The sequence below is a fragment of the Peromyscus eremicus genome, chromosome 8a, assembly GCF_949786415.1.
Source record: "Peromyscus eremicus chromosome 8a, PerEre_H2_v1, whole genome shotgun sequence".
NCBI classification, from domain to species: Eukaryota; Metazoa; Chordata; class Mammalia; order Rodentia; family Cricetidae; genus Peromyscus; species Peromyscus eremicus.
In genome coordinates this window covers 48,988,287-49,001,435 of record NC_081423.1, presented here as the reverse complement: position 1 = coordinate 49,001,435, position 13,149 = coordinate 48,988,287, and positions in this window count along the sequence as shown.

Genomic DNA, 13,149 nt, shown 5'->3' with positions numbered 1-13,149 from the left:
GCCATCTCTCTAGCCCCTTAAAGGAGATTTTTTTTTTTTAATTATAGTGTATCCATTGTACAAAACAGAGTTCCATTATGACTGTTTCCTACAAGTATATCATGAGTTTTGATTACATTCACTGTTCTGTAAGACCTTCCCTTCGCCTTGGCTGATCTCATGCCTTGGTTATTGTGTGTAGGGCCGCGGTGAACATGGCTGTGCAGATGTCTCTAAGTTGCACTTGGATTCCTCTGAGCATATCCCCAGCTGTGACTGGGTCATGCAGCAATTCTATTGAGTTCTTTGAGGAGTCTCCACCCTCATTTCCACAGCAGCTGGACTAACTCACATCCCCACACACAGTGTTCCAAGGTCATCCCACCTTCACATCCCCGGCAGCGTTTCTGTTGATTTCTCCTTAGTAGCTGTCTGACTGGGATGAGCTGGAATCTCATCATAGTTCTGATTAACAAACCAGTCTCTGTGCGCTTCCTGATTATGCCATTGAAGATGGTTGATCCAAGGAAACTTCCAGTGGCGTTGGGAAGCTTGTTTGCTACCTCACAGCAGATGAAGCCTGTTTGCTCCCTCACAGCAGATGCTGACTGGGTAGACCTGGCTGGCTTCTGAAACGCTTTCTGGTTAGAGGTCAAGAGAAGGGAAGTCCTCTGTCACTTGGTCACATCCACAGCTTTCCAAGTCAGCTTCTGACAACTGGCTGCTCATCCCCTCTGACCTCTCTGCAGAGACTGAAGAGAGGGCTGCACTCGGGACTCCTAGGTGTGAACCCCGTCGGTCTGCCTGGGTATGAAGCGGGTCTGTTTTCTCACCTGTAAGATGAAGGTAAAAGCAATAACCAGCTCATAGTGCTTGGGTGAGAACCCAAGGAAGTGACCCCCGGCTGCTTACCGCTATCTGGTACATGTGGGAGGGTTTCTAAGTATTGAAACCCGGGCATTCATTCCAGTTTCATTCATCCCCTTGGGCACTTGGGGGAGCCATCTGACTGTAAAACAGGCACAGGCCAGGGAAGGGTGCTTGAGGTAAAGATTTTAGTGGCTGGAAGTTAAGGAGGGCTAAGGGCCATTTAATTCCATGCCTGCCCTTTGTACAAGGGAAACATGGACCCAAAATTAGAGGTTTGTTTGTAGTCATTCAAATAGCAGGTAGTGTGAAGGCTGAAGTCTTTGCTTACCATTTCTTAGTGCTCAAAAGCCTACTAGGGACCTATTCCCTGAGTCTTTGTGGAGTTTAAAACAATCTTCTCTTTGTCAAATTATCTGCTGATGAATTTGTGTTGTTTATATTTTGCGGACATTTAAGCTTAGCAAGCAGAAACTCCAACAGATGTACATGTACCCACATGCATACACACACACCCATGCATCCTCACACACACACAAACTCACAATTCCCCCTCCCTCCCTCCCTCCCTCCCTCCCTCCCTCCCTCCCTCCCTCCTTCTCTCTCTCAGTTTTCAAAAAACACAACAGGCCCTGCTTTCATGAACCTTACCTTTACAGAGGAATTAAGACACCCTCCCACCCCTTTTCATGATCAAGTTCAAATCTTAAGCATCATTGGTAAGTGGATAACTGAGATTTCTCTGTTCAGACTAGATCTGTCCCCCACAATTAAGATGGGCCTATCTACTTTCTCATAAACATTTCCACTGGGAGCTCGGGTATCTCTTCATGTGCTTGCTGCTCAGAAGTCAGTACCTCTTCACCTTCTCCATGCCCCCAACAGGTCAGTTTGCAGCGGCCCTGCCCGTCCTCCCATTTCCTCAGCCCAAACCTCCTCCCTAGCTTTTCCTCGTACTTCTTCATTGCATTCATTATCAAACTTGTGGGCTCTATGTTCAAAAGAAACCCAGGGTCTAACAGCTCCTCTCCGTCTCTGTGGTCCCCACTCTGGTCTATGCCACTGCTATTGGTGTCACTGGGTCATCATTATCTTAACCGGGCCCCAACATCCCCCTACTGGGCTCCTCCTGTCTATTCACGCTTCTTCCTCATAGTGGCAGCATGACTCTGAAAAATGTGAGTGACGTCTTGAACCCTGCCATGTTCTGAATGTGTGCGTGCCTCCAGCTCTTCTGTCAGAATCCTGATCCCTAAAGTAGTGGAGGGAGAAGGGGCCTTTGATAGATCATAGCAGTTGAGTCCTCACTAGATATTAGTGCCCATATCAAATGAGCCCTAGAGAGAAGACAATCGGTCATGAACCAATCAGGGTCTAGCTTAAAGACTAGAGCATGCATCTCTGATGTCCTGGTTATAGACCTGCAGACCTGGGAGAACTCAGCTTCCTTGTTAGACTGAGAACGCTCTCTCTGGTGTTGTTTCAGCAGCCCCAACAGATGAAGACTCCCTTGTCACTCAGCCTCCATCCAGCATGTCTCCGTCTCCAGTCTTGTCCTCCTCTAGCTGGCAGGATTGCTGTGACCACCTCTGGGCTGGTACTGCCTCCAGCCCTCAACACCTGCCTGCAGTGTTCTGACCCAGAAGCGCCCATTCTCAGTCTTCCATGGAAGTCTCCCCTGGCCACCCATGGAAAGCGCTTAGCCCTCCCACTCTCCCTCCTGTTGTTATGGTTTCCTGGCTCTTATTCATCCCAGCACCTTTCATTTAGCATTCAGTGTGTAATTCCCCCTCAGCATCCATAGGAAATCAGTCCCAGGACCCCCTTGGATATGAAACAACTCGGAGGTTCCCAGAGGCTCGGGTCTTTTATAGAAAGTGGTGCAGCTTACAAATTTGAACACACACAGCTGCATAGTTTAAGTCATCTTTCCATTACTTTACAGATTACTTAGGGGATATGACAAGAAATGAAAGTCTGAATTTGTTCAGTGTTCAGCATTGCTCATATGCTCTACCTGTGCTTGGTAGAACCTGTTGACAAAGACCTATGGATGTGGCAGGCAAAGTATGTATCTTAGTTGTTTCGATGACTTCCATTTCTCTTCCTCGGAACCTTAGCTCCAGGAAGGCAAGGTTCCCCATCCCTGTTCATTTTGATGTCCCCATTGCCTAAGACTGCACTCCAGCATGCAGGAAATGCCTGGTGCTGGTATGGAGGCAGTGCAGGCATCAATGAGGAGGGTCTGAGGTGGGAAGGAAAGCTACAGAGAAAGAGGAAAGTCATGGTAAGAGTAGGCCGGAAGACAAGGTCCAAAGCACCTCATTTCACAGGTGAGATGTAGACCAGCATGAACAGACCAAGACCTAGGCAGTAGCTTGGAATGGTCAGCCAACACAGGATGGGCTAAAATAAGGTGACTATGGAGCCAGGGGCCACTGAGAAGGTGGTTAAATGTCTTAGGTCCCCAGAGGACAAAGGGTGTCACTAGGGCCAGAAGTAAAAAAAAAAAAACAAATCGGATGCAGCTTAAGAGAAAAATTTGAATTAGGAAGTGGCGAGAGAAAGTTGGGGCTGGGTATTTAATTCAGTGGCAGAGAACTTGATTGACAGGCAAGGGGACCTGGGTTCATTCCCCAACATTACATGGAAAGGAAGGAAGAGGTGGCGGGGGAGCAGGGTGAGGAGGGGGAAGAAAGCAAAGAACAGCCTTGAGCATGTAACTGGGGAACAGCAGGAAAGGGGTAGGTGAGAGCAGGATGGTGGCGAGAAGTGTCCTATTCCTAGGCTGTGGACATTTTTTAGGAGAGGAGACTGGTCTGGGATCCCTTTCCTTCCAAGTAAAGCATCAAAATTCCAGGAAGATGTGCAGCAGATGGAAGGCAACAGACGAGGCAGCACAGCAGAAAAGAGGTCTCCCACCCCAATCCAGAGGCCAGAGTGAGTGTGGGCAGACCCAGGACGCAGGGATAAGGAGACACTGTGAGCTTATTGCTGAGTGATGCTCCTGGGGAGGAAGGATGCTCAGTTATCTATCTGAGTGAGGCAAGAGCCAGGCATCACTGAGGCTTGCCAGGGAATAACTTGGCATAGGATGATGGCCTCCCACATCCAAGACTTAAATATGCCCAATCCCCCATCACAGTCATTCTGTACCTCGATTTATGTACCGAGCCTGCAGTTTCCACGGTATGATACCATGTTTTATAGTTCCCCTTTTTAGAATGGAAATGAAGGTGATTTAGCCTGTGAATGAGGACATCACTGAAATGATTGGCCATGCACTGGCGCCTGGGTACCGAGATCACCTTGACTGCGTGATGGTCACGCCACCTTTCACTGTCTCTGTCTTCTGTGTCTAGGCTTCCTTCTGTTCTCACTTACAATCCATGCATGGTCAGTCTTGTAAATGTTTTCTTGACCTTCATTCTTTTATTGTTGTTGTTGCAAAACTACAAGCCTGAAATACTTCAGCTCTCTGCTCTCTCTGTGTCCACACTAATTGAACATGGTTGGATAAACACACACACACACACACACACACACACACACACACACACACACACACACACACACACCTTCTAAATTTATGATCATTTACTCCAGATAGGCATTCAGGGACATATAAGCAGGGCATTCGTTCCTCTGATCTTCCAGATGGTCTTTTCTAGTGTTTATCATCCTCTCATCCACGCATCCAGCTGATAACCCTGTTTGCAACTTTGCTGACAAGATGGGAGCAGTTAGAGAGACTTTCCCTGCTCTCCCTACAGTATCTGCCTTCTCCTTTGCCCTGCCTCTATGGCATGTGCCTTTTCTGCTGAGCTAGGAAAATCTGTTCTGACATCTGCACTGGGACCACAGACATCCTTCCTCTTACCTGTACAAAAGCATTGCTTCTGCAACAGTTCCCAAGTCTCAGACTCTTCGGTGACAGTCACCTTGGCCCTATTAGACTTCCCTGACAATGAACTCTCATCTTGAAAGTCCCATGCATCTCATGTTCCCTTTCCACTTCCTTTTTATGCACTACAGAAAGACATTTTTTCAAAAGGTATTGTGGTAGTTAATAGTGTCAACTCAATGGAATTTAGAGCCACCTTGGAATCAAATCTCTGCAGGTTTTTTTTTTTTTTTGAGTGGGCTCATTGAGATGGGAAGACTCCCCCTAAAGGTAGACAGTACTAGACTGTGCTAGAGTCCTGGACTGAATACAAGGAGAAAGGGAGCTGCCCAGCACAGGCATTCATCACTCCTCCCTGCTTTCTGATGTGGAGGCAGTGTGACCATCAGTCACAGCTCCTGATGCCGTGACTGTCCCATCGTGATGGACTGTGCCCTCAAACCCTGAGCTGAAATAAAGCTCGCTTTAGGTTGCTTTCGTCAGATCTGTTGTCGCAGCCATGATACGGCCATCTACATGCTCCCTCCAAATTCTCAGCGTTTCCTGTCTCTTGATTCTACTTCAGTCAGGCTTTTTCCTTTACCACCGTAAGAAATGCTTTTGTCCACTTTTTAAAAGGCTCATTTCTTTCCGGTTTTCTGAAACCTCTATTCTGCAGCCACTTCCCTGAATTTTTGATGGCATTGCCAAAGCTTCCCCATCCTGCTATTCTTGGGACACCGGTGGAGCTTTGCCTGTGGCACACTTTGAAGATCCCCCTGTTCTGACACACTGATCTCATCTAGTTGCTTGACTTTAACTATTACATATACTCATGACTCAAACATCCCTATTTTGGAAATTCTATCTCTGACCATGAAGAAGTAACAATGTCCAGGCTTGTCCCTACCCCCAATTATAACAACTACAAAATAGGATGAAATACATAATTGTATTATAAATTTATATATAATTCATATATATACATAATAGAAAATATATGTATAATATATATGTATTTTATATGTATATATTATATATATGTGTGTGTGTGTACAAATGTCTCCCACATGGGACAATAAGACTGCCATCCTCAAAGAAAGAGAGAAATATGAACTAAGGCAAAGAAGCATAGGGATAGCTTAGTAGCCTAAGACACCATTGGCTTGGGCTATATATAGCCTCCTCTCTGAATAATGCTCCTAGCAATCTGTTAACAAACTAAGTCCTCACTTGCATAGAGCTGTGCATATATCTGCTTTAAACAACAGAAATAAATTACTCTCCCCCCCACCCCCAGTAACGACCTGTTAACATCCTATTTCTAGTAAAACACACCCTGGAACACAATCCAGGAACTATGGGGAATGGGCTGATTCCACCTAGATTGATTTTGGATGTATGTGCAGTAAGAAAAACTATGTCCTGGAAATGAACTTTTAGGGAGAATTCCCTATTTACTATCGTATGCCTCTGTATAATTGGGCAGGCATATGATTAAAATGAGTTAGATGCATTGTGGATGGGCGCAAGCAGTAAGCAAGGGATTCCATAATCCAAGCCTCTCAGTCAAAATAGAGAGTCATCAAATTACACCCTGTCCTGAGTTCCCAAACTCCTCCTTCTCTTGAATCCCATAAAAGGAAGCCCCAAACATTATCCAGGCCTCTTGAGTGTCCTCATTCATGTCGTCTACTGTCAGTTTTGGGGGTGTATTTCTAACCTGTTTTATCACTTTGCTTTAAATATGTTTTTCTCAAGACTTTGTGATCTGTGTGGGCTTTATTTCATTCTTGAATAAAAGGCCAAGAACCTGGGACTAACAGGCCCAGACCATGACCACCAGTAAGTAACAGGGTGCTCAGCCTGCCCTTCTAGCTGGAAGCAGTTTCCAGAATACAGAACTAGAGGAGGGGTGAGAACAGCTGGCTCTCCTCCTCCCTAGGGCAAATCTACCCATAGACCAAGAGCTGGAGCCCAGTTTGGTGGCTGAGAGCATCTGCCCAGAATGGAGCTGCTTTCCCTGAGCTGAGGTTAGGTGGCAGGTAAGGCATGGGAAGGCTCGGATAGACAGATTCTCAGTGTTTTGCCAAGATTTAGAACTTTTGTCTTTTTAAAATTTTCTTTAAAGCTGGATGGTGGTAGCACACTCCTTTAATTCAAGCGCTTGGGAGGCAGAGGCAGGTGGATCTCTATGAGTTCGAGGCCAGTCTGGTCTAGAGAATGAGTTCCAGGATAGCCAGGGCTATGCAGAGAATCCCTGTCTGGAAAAACTTTAAATAAATAAATAAATAAATAAATAAATAAATAAATAAATAAATAAATAAATTTTTTCCTTTAAAAGTTTTTAAAGTGTGTGTGTGTGTGTGTATGTGTGTGTGTGTGTGTGTGTGTTTGTGTGTGTGTGCGCGCGCATGCGCGCGCGCTGCTGCCTGTGGGAGTTAGAAGAAAGTGGATCCCTTGGAGTTACAAGGATTTGTACCTTTGTGTGGGTGCTGGGAATTGAATTTAGGTCCTCTGGAAGAGCAGAGCAAACTGTTACCCTCTGTGGCGTCTCTCCAGCCAGAGCTTATGTACCTATTTTATGAGAGGTTTTTTTTTTTTGGAACAAGACCGAGCTTTTGTAAAATTCCCTCTATTGTCTATGAAGACAATCCTTTGAGCTTTTGCTTATTTGGGGAATTTAATAGATGCTCTAATATTGGCTTATCCTCCAACATGTGAGATGTCTATTTATTTGTGATGAACTATTTTAAAATATAGTTGGGAATGTACACTGAAAAATTCTACATTTCTTTCAGGATTTCACTTGGTATTTATTCATAAGTGAAATTGTCTTATAATTTTCCTTCACTTATTTCATCCATTTGTTTTTGTTATGAAAGTTTTTTTTTTTCATATAGGTGAAGGCAATTCTTTAGCTATTTCACTTTGGTGGGGCTTTCAGCTCACATAACATAGTCATCATCATCACCATCATTGTCTCATTTTGCAGTGCTGGAGATTGGCCCTAGGACCACATGCATGCAGCGGAAGTGGACATCAAACCCAACGTAAGGAGTGGTTTGTATTTGAACTGTGACAGCCATACAATAGTCAATCCCGGATCTGGCTTTGTGTGAGGCTCAGGGAGCAGGTGTGATGCTGTGTTCTACATTTTGTAAGTCTTATTAGTTTAAATAAACTGTCTACTATTTTGTGCTAATTTGGTTTTGGGGACTTCGGGTTTTTTTTTTTTCCACTTTAAAAACAGTCTCTCTCATCACTTCTGGGTTTTGATTTGTTGATGCTGACATCACCATCCTTCCTTGAAATCAGTGTCATTTTGTCTGTCCCCGTGGCTGGTTTCCCTGTCTTGCCCTTTCAGTCATACTGTCTTCTCTGTCTCTTGGTCTCTGTTTACAGAATTCTGTCAGCCCTTTCTATGAACCAACTCTGTTTTATTAGTCATCTACAATTATTTTTACCTGTGCCTCGTTGACGCTGTCTTCAGGATTTCTGTGTTTGGTTTGCTTGCTTTAGGTGTCCTTCAGGATACACCATTAGCCTCCAGGCAATGAGTTCATCTGTCATCCGTGGATGTCTTTGAAGGTATGCTCCCCATTAAACAGAGACCCCGCAAGTTTTGAAACACTCATGTGTAAGAAAGATCAGGGGGCCATGAGTTTCTCTGAAGGTAAACATTTGACTGCTAGTTTTGAAAGCGTTTTCCAAGTCTCCTGTGGCTCCACCAAGATTTTAAGTATTCCTCACACAGGAAACGGACATCCCCGGAAGTCCCAATGCAGCAGAGAGTCCCAGATGTGAGGTTTTTCTGTCATCCATGGTTCTTTCTCTCATGTAAAGTGGAATTGACAGTGAAATTACCTGGAGGCTTGTTATAAACACAGGCTCCGAACCCTGCCTGGGCTTACTAACTCGGAATCCTGGAAACAGTCCCAGGAGAATTTGACACCTTCATTTTGCAAGCAGAAAAAATGAAGAGCCCAAGAGGTAAGGTAACTAACAAAGACTATACACGGGAGGAGATTTTTATGGAAAAACTTGGGAAGAAGGAGTGGGGGAGAGAGGGAGAGGAAAGAAGGAAGGGGAGGAGGAAGAGAGGGAGAGGAGAAAAGGAAGGAAGGAAGAAAGAGAGAGGGAGGAAAGAAGGGAGGAGGGAGGAGAGTACCAGCAACTGGGGAAACATTCTTCCCTGAGGTACAGCCTTTTGGGGCCAATCCCTAGGCACAAAGAGTATCCAGGAGAATTCCGTTCACAATAATAGAAGTTCATCTCTGTGCCCTTGGTATTAGATTCATGTGGCTGTTGGAAAATACATTCAGATTCCAATAAACCTCCAGTTCTGTGTCCAGCCATGAGAGCAGCATCTACAAAGCCTAGAAAGTGGGAACATTTGGTGCAGGGCCCTGGGAGGTGCTGGGGAGTCACAGCCCTGGGACCAGCTGTCACTGTGCAGCAAGGTTTCCTTAGACCTCCCACTTCTCAGCTGGCCCTTGGACTGTGGCTCACCCACTGCCTGGAAGACACAGACATAAATCTGCAGTGGCCCTCCTGTCCTACAGAGCTCCCTTCCAGAAACCTTGGGGATTATTTATTTCGACCCCTGGAATCCTCTGTAAGGTTTCATCCCCAGATGCAAGAGGTGCATGTTCTATTTCTTTTTGACATCCTTTGTCACACACGAGCCCTGGACGAGGCGTAAGTCATTCAGCATTATATACAGAGGGTGAAGTTATGTGGCTATATATCAACACCAGGCCCTGGAAGTCCTTGGAAATCAGGAGAGTATAATTTTAGAATGAACGTAATGAAAATCTTAGAGATGATCCATTTTTCTCTTCTACCTCTGAGATGTGCTAAAAATAATTGAGAGATTGTTTTCCAAGTGTGGGGGCACACAGTTGGGAGGAGGCCCCCTCCCCTGAAAAGGACACTAGCAAAGGAAAGAACACCTCCGGGTCACCAGCCCTGACCTCTCTGCACTTTCAAGAACCTTATTTATAGCTGCTTCTCAGACGATTTCCCAGGAATTCCACGCCTGTAGCTCCTCCGACTCTGCCTGACTGGACCTCACCAAGTGCCTTCCAAATCCCTTCTCCTCTAGTTCATGTCTAGCCGGTTAGCCCCACCCAGTGCCTGTGTGTTGCTTCTAAGAAGCTGCCTCCTAGAAGGCTCCCATTGTACTTCTTTGATCACAGGACGCTGGTTCCTGTCAAATCTGATTCCAGAAGATTCTCAGATTCTTTCTGTTCCTAATTCCAGCTGTCATTTCTCATCTGGATAGCAGTAATTTCACTTTACGTTCTGGAGACTCAGCACCAAGCCATCAGTGGCTGTCGTGTGTGTGTGTGTGTGTGTGTGTGTGTGTGTGTGTGTGTGAGTTGGTGACTTTGGAGACCAGAAGAGGCAGTGGATCCCCTGGAGCTCTGTTGCAGGAGCCTGACATAAGTGTTTGGTGATCTGAACTCTTGTCCTCTGGAAGAATAGCAAATGTTCTTAACTGCCGAGTCATCGTTCCAGCCCCTTATGTTCTTTTCTCTGTACTCTGCAGGACTGCCACACATCCATCTGTCCCTCCTTGTTCTATACGCTGGTGCCTCCTTTGTGTAATTTCTCTGGAGCTTTGGGGTCGTTATTAAGGGAAATAAGAGTTACTTGAACACACACACTGATATTCCAGCAGTGGATCTGATAACCTTGATGATTGTCTGGTGACTACCCTACCGGGTGGGTGGTGTATACAAGGTGGATACTCTGCAGACTGGGATGGTAGAGGTTAGACTGGGTAAACAGTATGAGGCTGTACCACATGACTGAGTGGCATGAAATTGAAATGTATAAATTCAGTATTTTTTGAATTTCCTATTTAATATTTTCTAACCACAGTTAACTGCATGTTGCTTCCGATCTGTCCCAATCATTGCTAGTTGGTACTGGTGTCTTCCCTTCCCTCTCCCTCCCTTTTCTCTTCCCATCCTCCTCCTTACCAGGCTCATCACTTGAAAGCCCACATTTCCCTTCCCTCTCTAGAGGTCTTCTCGGGAAGAATTAAAAACTCTCTCCAGAATCTCTCTTCCATCGAGCCAGCCCTGTCTATATTACCCCTTCTACCATCCTGTCCCTGTGTTCCTGTGTCCTGCTTTGGCCACACAGCCTGCCCACCTTCCTTGGCATGCACAGCTCTTAGGCCTCTGAGTATGCTGTTTCCCAGGCTCCCGATGTCCTTCTCTGTTTCCACCTGTCAAATCCCCACCGCTTTGACACTGGTAAGCTTTCCTCCTCAGCTTTCTGGGAGTAGTGTCTCCTCTAAATTTGGATGAAAACATGGGTGAATAACTGAGTCATTCTTAAGAGGCCACCAGATAACAAAGCAGGTAACTCTCGACTACATGACATCTATCATTCCTAAAAATTGAAAAAAAAAAAATTCCTCGGGTCATTTTATGTTACAAAATGTTCATTTTAGTAAGAAATAGATCTGGATCATTGCATTGTTGTTGTTTTAAGTCTAAGTTGAGAAAAAAAGGCCTCTATAAGATCCAGCTGTGGGGCATTTTCTTAATTAGTGATTGTTGGGGGAGGGCCAAGCCCATGGCGGGTGGTGCCATCCCTGGGCTGGTGGTCCTGGGTTCTATAAGAAAACAGGCTGAACAAGCCACGGGGAACAAGCCAGTAAGCAGCACTCTCCATGGCCTCTGCATCAGCTCCTGTCTCCAGGTTCCTGTCCTGTTTGAGTTCCTGTCCTGATTTCTCTCAATGATGAACAGTGATAGAAGCATAAGCCAAGTAAACCCTTTCCTCCCCAACTTGCTTTTGGTCATGGTGTTTCATCACAGCAATAGTAGTCCTGACTAAGACACAAGGTGTTTTCTCTGTGTGTCTCTGTCTCTGTCTCTCTCTCTCTCTACACATACACACACACACACACACACACACACACACACACACACACACACACCTGTCTTGGGTTGGGTGGAAATTTGGCTTTGGAGAGGATACTTCTCTTCTGTTTCTGACGGTGTGCTCTGCCCTTCTACCAGTCACTAGTTAAGATCTCTGACCCCCCAGGCCAGAATGGGGGAGGAGGAAAACCCAGTGTGGCATGGTCTGACTGGTAGTCATGGAGTTAAGAAGCACTTGCTCTAACCCAAGCACATCAGAAGTAGTGGGCAGCAAAGGTCACTCCATTTTTCTGGATATGTGATAGCTTTGGGGATAGTCAACCTGATTGGCTTTAGAGATGCCTAGAACTTAGGAAACAAACCTGTGTGCCTGTGTGGGCCTTCTAGAGTGAGTGACATGTGGGACAGAGACCAGGGGAAAAGCTCACTCCGGACAGGGACACACTGAAGCAGGGCAGTAGAGGCCAAGTTTCCTTCTGCTTTGGATGAAGGTGTCTGCTGCTGCCCATTGACATCAGGGTCCAGCTTCTTCAGCTTCTTAAAGAATAACTGCTAGTCACTGATGTGGTGTGTGTGTATGTGTGTGTGTGTGTGTGGTGTGTGTGTGGTATGTGTGTATGGTGTGTGGTAGTGTGTGTGTGTGTGTGTGTGTGTGTGTGTGTATGTGTGCATAGCCATTATTCTACAATAAACTGAATTTATTGATGTCCCTTAATAACTGAGAGGTCGTCCACTTGTCGGAGGTTGGCTTTGTCCTCTGGTTTCTCTAGAAAACCATCAGATCTAGCAGCCATGGACTCTCATTCCCTAGAGCAGCAGCTGCCTGCTAGAGTCATGGGAGCTCCTGTTTGCCATTTTCCCCACCCCCATTACATGCTTCTCAAGCCCTCTCTCAGTCAGATTACCTATATGTGCTTGTTAACATTTGAGTTTTGGATATGACTCTAATTGCTTGCAGGGGGGCGGGAGATGCTTTAAAAAAAAGTCTCCTGCAAACCCGACTATCAGCTGTCCTAAGTGTTCTCAGAAGGTTGGTTCCAGGGAGCCCCACCACTACAGAATGCTGCCCTCTGCAGATGCTCAAGTTCCCATGTGCAATGGTTTAGTATCTTCATATAACCGTACAGTTTCCCAGAGACTTGAAATCCTGTTTCCTAAAACCTAGCACCATACAATGCTGTGTACATAGTTTCTGTTATTTATGGAATAAGGTATGGTAGTTAAAAAAAAATGGCCCCCAAAGAGAGTGACACTATTAGGAGCTGTGGCCTTGTTGAAGGAAATGTGTGACTGTGGGGGTGGGCTTTGAGGTCTCATATATGCTCAAGCTGCATCCAGTATCTCAGACCACTTCCTGTTGCCTCCAAGCCAAGATGAAGGACACTCTGCTACTTCTCCAGCACCATGTCTGCCTGCATGTCACCATGTCACACTATGATGATAATGGACTAAACCTCTGAAAATGTAAGCCACCTCTATTAAATGTTTTCCTTTATAAGAATTGCCGTAGTCTTG